This window comes from Ctenocephalides felis, unplaced genomic scaffold, assembly GCF_003426905.1.
Source record: "Ctenocephalides felis isolate EL2017-DRISC unplaced genomic scaffold, ASM342690v1 CF-g0.4_SCAFFOLD_01604, whole genome shotgun sequence".
In the NCBI taxonomy this organism is placed as follows: Eukaryota; Metazoa; Arthropoda; class Insecta; order Siphonaptera; family Pulicidae; genus Ctenocephalides; species Ctenocephalides felis.
Genome location: NW_020537758.1, coordinates 11253534 through 11260703, shown reverse-complemented (window position 1 = coordinate 11260703; position 7170 = coordinate 11253534).

Sequence of the window (7170 nt, the reverse complement as noted above, 5' to 3'; positions counted from 1 at the left end):
CGGAGCGAAAATTGCATAATAACAACATTTTGTCTAGCGTTACTGATGACGTTTGCGTGTTCGGAACGATTCAGTTATCCGCTTACTGCATTTTATATTTATCTAGTCATTTACTTTACTGGTTTTATATAACATGACTTCTCACCTTGAACAATAAAGGAGTAGCTGCAGCATTGCTTGAGGCGAAATTTACTTCTTGGGTAGTAGTTGACGCGATCAGGAGGAAAAACAGTAGAATTGATGGACTCTTCATACCGCGATCTAATTTCTGAAAAAAAAAAATTGGACATTGAAAAATATAGGACATAAACTGAACTAACTGACTTAAATAAATTGCTACCATAAACCATAAGATTGGCATTTGATTTTTTGCATAACCTAATTAATATGATTATTCTTTTGCTCTAACAAGAGTGTTTTCATCAAAATTGCTGGATAATATTAGGGATGATTCTGCCAATGCGACCAATGTTATGACAAGGATATTCTAAGCATAGGGTAAGTTATATAATCGCAAAAATATGGAAAATGACATTTTTGCATATCTTTACGTTTCAAAAAAATTGATGAAAAAATGTATCTATGTATGTGCGGATATAATTTTTCGTCGACGATTTCGAAAACATGGGTCAACCGATTAGAATGATCCAAAAAACATTCGATATCTATTGATAAGGTGACGTGCTCATTAAATTTTGGCTATTTTTGTTAATATTTTTTTTATTACCTTATTTTGTTGACAATCTTCTTTTCGTCCTCGAAGAATTCCTTGTTGCAAATTTAGGGTTGTTCATATTTCTCACCACTTGGATATGGTTTTGTCATGTTTGTAAAATTTGTTATTTAAATCCCAACGAAATCTGCAAAAAAATAATATAAATTGGTTAGAGATAATCTAAAGCTGACTTTTCCTTATTTTTGTCTGCATTTTATTAGTAACGGTTTTTCATAGTTTTTTTTCACAATTGCATTAACTATTCCGTTACAATCCATTTCGACAAGGAAGCTTAAATCATTTCTTCGAATTACAAACATGTTTGTTGTCAAGGAAAAAAAACATAATGACTATTATATTATACCATTGATGCATGTGCCAATGATTTGTCTATGAGGTTGCACACAAAAACGATTTGGTAAGAAATCAGTGTTTTTCAAATTTAGAAAATGTTAAATTTTATTGAAAAGAGCAGTTTTGTTAATTGATCCATATTATGGTAATTCTTCTAGTTTATTTTGCATTTAATGCATTGAAATTGCATCAGAATTGCAAATAAAAATCGATATCTTCTCAAATAGCAAGTCTATTTATTTATAAATTACATTTTCATTTAGTCTTTGTATTTTGATTCAGTTGCAACAATAATTGTCTATTTTTAATATAAATTTTAATTGATTTAGTTTCTAGTCGTTTATTTAAGTACTTTAATATTTTAGTATTCAGTTCATTTTGTATTTTGATATTTAGCAATATGTGTATTTTGGTCATTTTTTTACATTCCTTTGATTACTTCGGTAATTTTGACTGGACCTCTTTATTTTGTATACGTCAGCAAAAATTAGACAAAATTTACTAAAATCTTGTTAAAATTAATATATACCTTTGTATATAGAAATTTCAAATAATTCAAATTTGAAATGCATATTTCTGTATCTCTATAATTTGCAATATGATTTACTTTTATTCAAATAACTTTTAATTTTTGTTCCAAACATTTTAATTTTTATACATTAGTCAAGACTAAACAAAATTTACTAAAGTTCAGTCAAAATTATTATATACCCTTGGATATGAAAATTTTGGGTAATTCGTAGTTGAAATGCGGACTACAGTATATTCATAATTTGCAATACTTTATAATTTGTTCATATTAGCGAGTATTTCTATAATTTACAACATATGGATTTAGAACATTTTTTTAGTTTTTTTGAAATAACTTTTGATTTTTTTCTTGAATTTCATAATTTGTTCCAGTTTTCTTTATAATTCTTTCTAGTTTGGAAACTAGACAATATTTTTCAAATTCTAGTAAAAACTGTTATATTATACACTTGCATATAGAAATTTTGAATAATTCGTAGTTAAAGTGCGGACTTTAGTACTTCCATAATTTGCAACTTAACCAACAGCAAATCTGTACCACAACATTTTTCTTACCATTTTATACACAAATTACAATTTTCCTTATTTCCCTATTAATTTTATTCCCGTTTGAAAATCTTTCTTACCACGATTTTACGTAACGGAATCCATTCTGAACATTCTGAACGACACTTAATGATGCGTTTTTATCGAAAGTGCTACATAATAATGATACACTGTGTGTGGGTACATTAGACAGATGAAAGATACTGTTGTGTGAATTTTTTTTATTTCACGTGCATCTGATGCGATATTATGAAATTGTAACACGCCTGCTGTCTTTGCTTCCTAGTTGAGGAATCTAATAATGAGATATCTTGGATATGGGAATAGAGATCTGCTTTGTTTAAAAATTAATGACAAGATCTGTGGATCCTTATCCTATCTCTCATATATAAAAAAATCTAACTGACCAAAAATACGAAATGTGCATAACCGTAAATACCTACTGATTCACTTTCACGACCGCACATATGATTTTACTCTATAATGTAATCAACACATTACAGCAGTCCTTTGTCTCGGGACGTAACATATATATTTCTCTCTAACAATTGAATGAAAATGTTGTTAATTCGATCCGGTATACGGAACAGACAAGAACTATATAGAATTAACGTACCGTTACACTATTTCATTCATTCATTCGAAATAAAAGTAGCCACAAAACGTGATTCTTGCAAAAGTACTTTCGCTGACCGGTTGAATTTCGTACCAAGTTCAATGCTGCTGAATGAATAGAAATGAGTAGTAATTTTATTATTTTTATAATACATACATTACATTTGTCACTGCATTTCAAGTTTAAATTTCTGACTAGATTTTTTATAATTTTTTAAATTGCAATATTTCATTTGCTACTTTCCTAATTTGTGTATTTTGCTGGAAAGTACACTCTCTATTTTAAATACATCTTAGCCATAAGTTCCCATACGTATTTTTTTTACAGATTTCAATAAATTTCGGTTTTCCTGATATAAAACATTTTGCAAATTTTTCAACAGTTTATTTTGGGTTTATATTACTATTATACACTGAAGCTAATTATAAATAGAATTATTGTAGAACACTGAAAAGTATGACTTAATTTTACTCTTTTCTATTTTCTGACAATTTTCAAGAATTGAGCCTTATTATTTTAATAATGTTAAACCATAAAAGATTTTTTATCATAACTAATAATTATAAAGTAATATAATCGACTTATGTAGTTATAATATTATATCGACTACCCTCATTTATACTTTTGCATAAATGCTTAATTTTCATATATTTAAAAATTCTAATTGGTATAAATATGAAATATTGTCAGATCCTAATGCAAATTAGTTGTTCATACCTTGTACCATATTTGACAATGGTTTATATTTCTTCAAATTCGTTAATTAGATTTTTTAAATATATGAGAAAAATCAATCTAGTATTTTTATACATAATGTTCATCTTAGTTTTGATATTATATCAATTAGTTTTATAATTACCTTTGAAGTTATAGAGATACTCCTATTTATTTAAATATTTTAAATAACATAAATATTTAAATAAGACAAATTGTACGTCAATACGTCAATTTTCAAAAAAAATTATTATGGTCATAAGATTCTGTTTTTTTAAGTAATTTTTTTTTTCTACAGTTTTACTTGTACAGGACAGGTGTAAAAATTGCTATATAAATTGTGTTATTTCATTTCTTTTCCCGTAACATTATTTTTAGAATAAATCACGTATTTATAAACTGTTTAATTTACAAAATATTTTTTTCTTACATGCTAATCGATTTTGAAATCGTTTAAAACAAATTAATTGGTAATCGTACTGATTGGTAATTTTATGCAACTTGTCTTGAGGCAAAATCCACTTACACGTAGTTTCAATATTTTTTTAGAAAAGTACCTTGTAGTTTCTCTGGTAATTTGGATATTGTTTCTGAGATTTTTAGCGTATACTAAAATTTTGGAGCTTTTATTTTCATCGATTAGATAAAGAAAGTTCATAATCAAAAATATTTAGTAATAAAAAATAAGTTATTGGAACTTAAAATTCTATATGACAATTTTTCAAAAACCTTGTAGTTTTCCTGATATTTTGTAAATTTAGAGATTTTCAGCAAAATTTCGTATATATTTTCCCTCTTCATTAAGTACTTAATAGAGTTTAAGGTCGAAATTTTCTGTTTAATAAAAATTAACTTATTGAAATTAATAGTTCAATATAACGACTTTAACACGTTCTTAGCAACCCGAATAAAATTGTATACAATACCAAATATTACAATGCCAAATATTACAATACCAGTAAAATTATTTTTAAACAAAACCAAAATAGAATGTATTCGAATAAAATTTCCAAAATATTCTCCATGGTATAACTAAAAAAATATGCAAACAAATTAATTTAGAACCGTTTGTAAAAAGTGTAGTATTTTAGTTATTCGCGTATATGCTTAAATAAATGTTTTTTTAGATATTTTTTTAAATTTTCAAATTTTTTGTAAAAGAGATTTTTTAAATTTTCAAGTACTTTTTCTCTTTTCCGTGGAGTATCTATACACCGTTTAAGGTCAAAATTCTCAGTTTAAAATAAAATAATTGATTGAAACTCAAAGTTTAATATAACTAATTTACTATCTACTATTCCAAATTATTCACTCACTGTTTAGTGTAGTAATAATATTACAACTTATACGTTGAATTTCGTTAATGATTCAACTGACTCAATCATAATTACTCCAAAAAAATCTGAATTTCATAATCGCTCCAATTTTGATTATCATTCATCTTTTTTCAAGACATTTAGATCACTCTATGATTATAAGTGAAATCAGTATAAAAAAATTTGATCACGATTAATATTATATCAAATCATTTTAAGAAATCTGAACAGTATAATTAACGATACTTTTGTTAATGCTTATTTTTTTACAACTTTTTTTTAAACATATTGCAGTAGCAGTATAAATAATAGATACATGAACTGTAATAGATACATATATGTAATAGTTTTTGATATACATTTTGCAATTTGTATGGTTTAGACAATAACAATTAAAATGTCATCAATAGAAATTATAGATCATACGGTTTTTATCATTTTATTGTCTGGAACTGGGTCAATTGTGTAAGAAAATGAACAGATGACAGTTTTTTAAATTTGGGTAAAGATATTTTTTAAAAGATCGCCATAGTTTAATGCTTAAAAAGAAGTTTACAATTCAAATTTCAAAACAATCTCGGTCTAAGTTCCCATTAATAATTTATACTTCTTTTTCATAATTTGTGTAGATTTAATCTCGTCGTCTCATTTACGACAATTTCTTTAATGAGATCTCTACGTAACATTTATACAATTGCACACAGGATATGTTATAACAAGTCTCTTCTCTGTTGTTGTATTTTTATAATAATAATAAAAATAATAATGACAATAATTGTCATTTGTTTATGTTTTTACTTGCGACTAATATGTGTCTAACATGAAAACGAATACGTGTTTTAATAAAGGTAAATTGATTTGGTCTTGGCTACTAATGAGTTTTCAAGTTAAATGATAATGATAATTAATGTTATGGGTAACAAATTTACCACCTCTGATATTTTTTAATTGTGGCAAATTCTACCATGTCATCTGTGTCTATTACATGATCGAATCTTTTTTCGAAAAATGATGAAATCTGTATTCTGCATGTTATCACAATGGCTTTTGTTAAATTCAACACTTTTGTATGTAATATTTATTGAATTCGGAGTACGTCGCCCTCACAAATCGCGTGAACCGTATCGTAATACTATTGATGGAACAACCTTGTTCGATCATTGACCAAAATCATAATTGTAATGAAAAATCTGTGAAACGATCGTAGAAATATTTTTTTAACCAAAACATACCATTTTCATGTGTCCATTTTATACTAAAAATATTCTACTGAACTCTACGAAAATTCATTCACTTGAATTTATTTAAAGACACGATAATTATTTGGCGTGAATTTTAAATGAATAGGCATTGTTGTAATCGTTTTTCCGATATGTTGCAAAATTTTTCAATAAAAACAGTAGAATAATTAAATACACCTTTACCTCCGTCGAGGACATATAAGAAAACAAACAAATAGACAAAAACACTTTGAAGTAATAAAATTAATTTGGGCTCGCCCATGAATTAGTGGTTAGAGCTATGGGATTTTAATCAGGGGTCTCAGGTTATATGCCAGTCTGATATCAAGCAGTATCAACTTGAGTATAAACTTGGAAATATAGATAGAGAGATATAGATGTTATTAAGTGATAATAGCAATTTTTGCCTGCAGGATTACAGAAATTGTAAAAATTATATAGAGATAGGACAATAGTTTGGGTTATCATCTATATACCCTCGTCATTAAAGAAATCAGGACAACAGTTTGTAAAATACCTTAAATTTTGATTACTAATGAATACCGAAAAAACTTAATCAATATTGAATTTACCTTTTACCTTTGCAAAGGTACTCAAGGAATTTTATATCATTGTTTTCTAATAGTTCCTCACGATTCTGACATTCTACAAAAAACATGGCATTGATAAAAACAAAGGCAATAGTCGACTAATTTTATTCAAAGTTAAACACCTTTTAAATGCACGACGATAGAATCTTAAACGGAAACACATATTTGTATTATTTATGCAAATCTCAAATCAACTATAAATATTTTGCAATCCTTTAAAACAATAGAATAGATATTTGTATTTGATCAAGTACCTCTAAGTACTTAGAGAAGAAATTTATTCGAGCGTTCAGAAACCAATGTCAATAAACTGGAAGGAAAGGGACATTCTATAAAGAATATATTTTTTGAATAATAATAATTAATAATTCTTTGTATTTTTTGCGTACATTATTATTTGCAATATGTACATAGGCTGGTTAACTTGTTGGTATCGTTTTTTTTTCAAAATTCATAAATAATAGTCAGCCATAATTTATGAATTTTGAAAATAATTATTACTATGACTTTATATGCTATATTTTTATTTTTTTGAAACAATATGAGA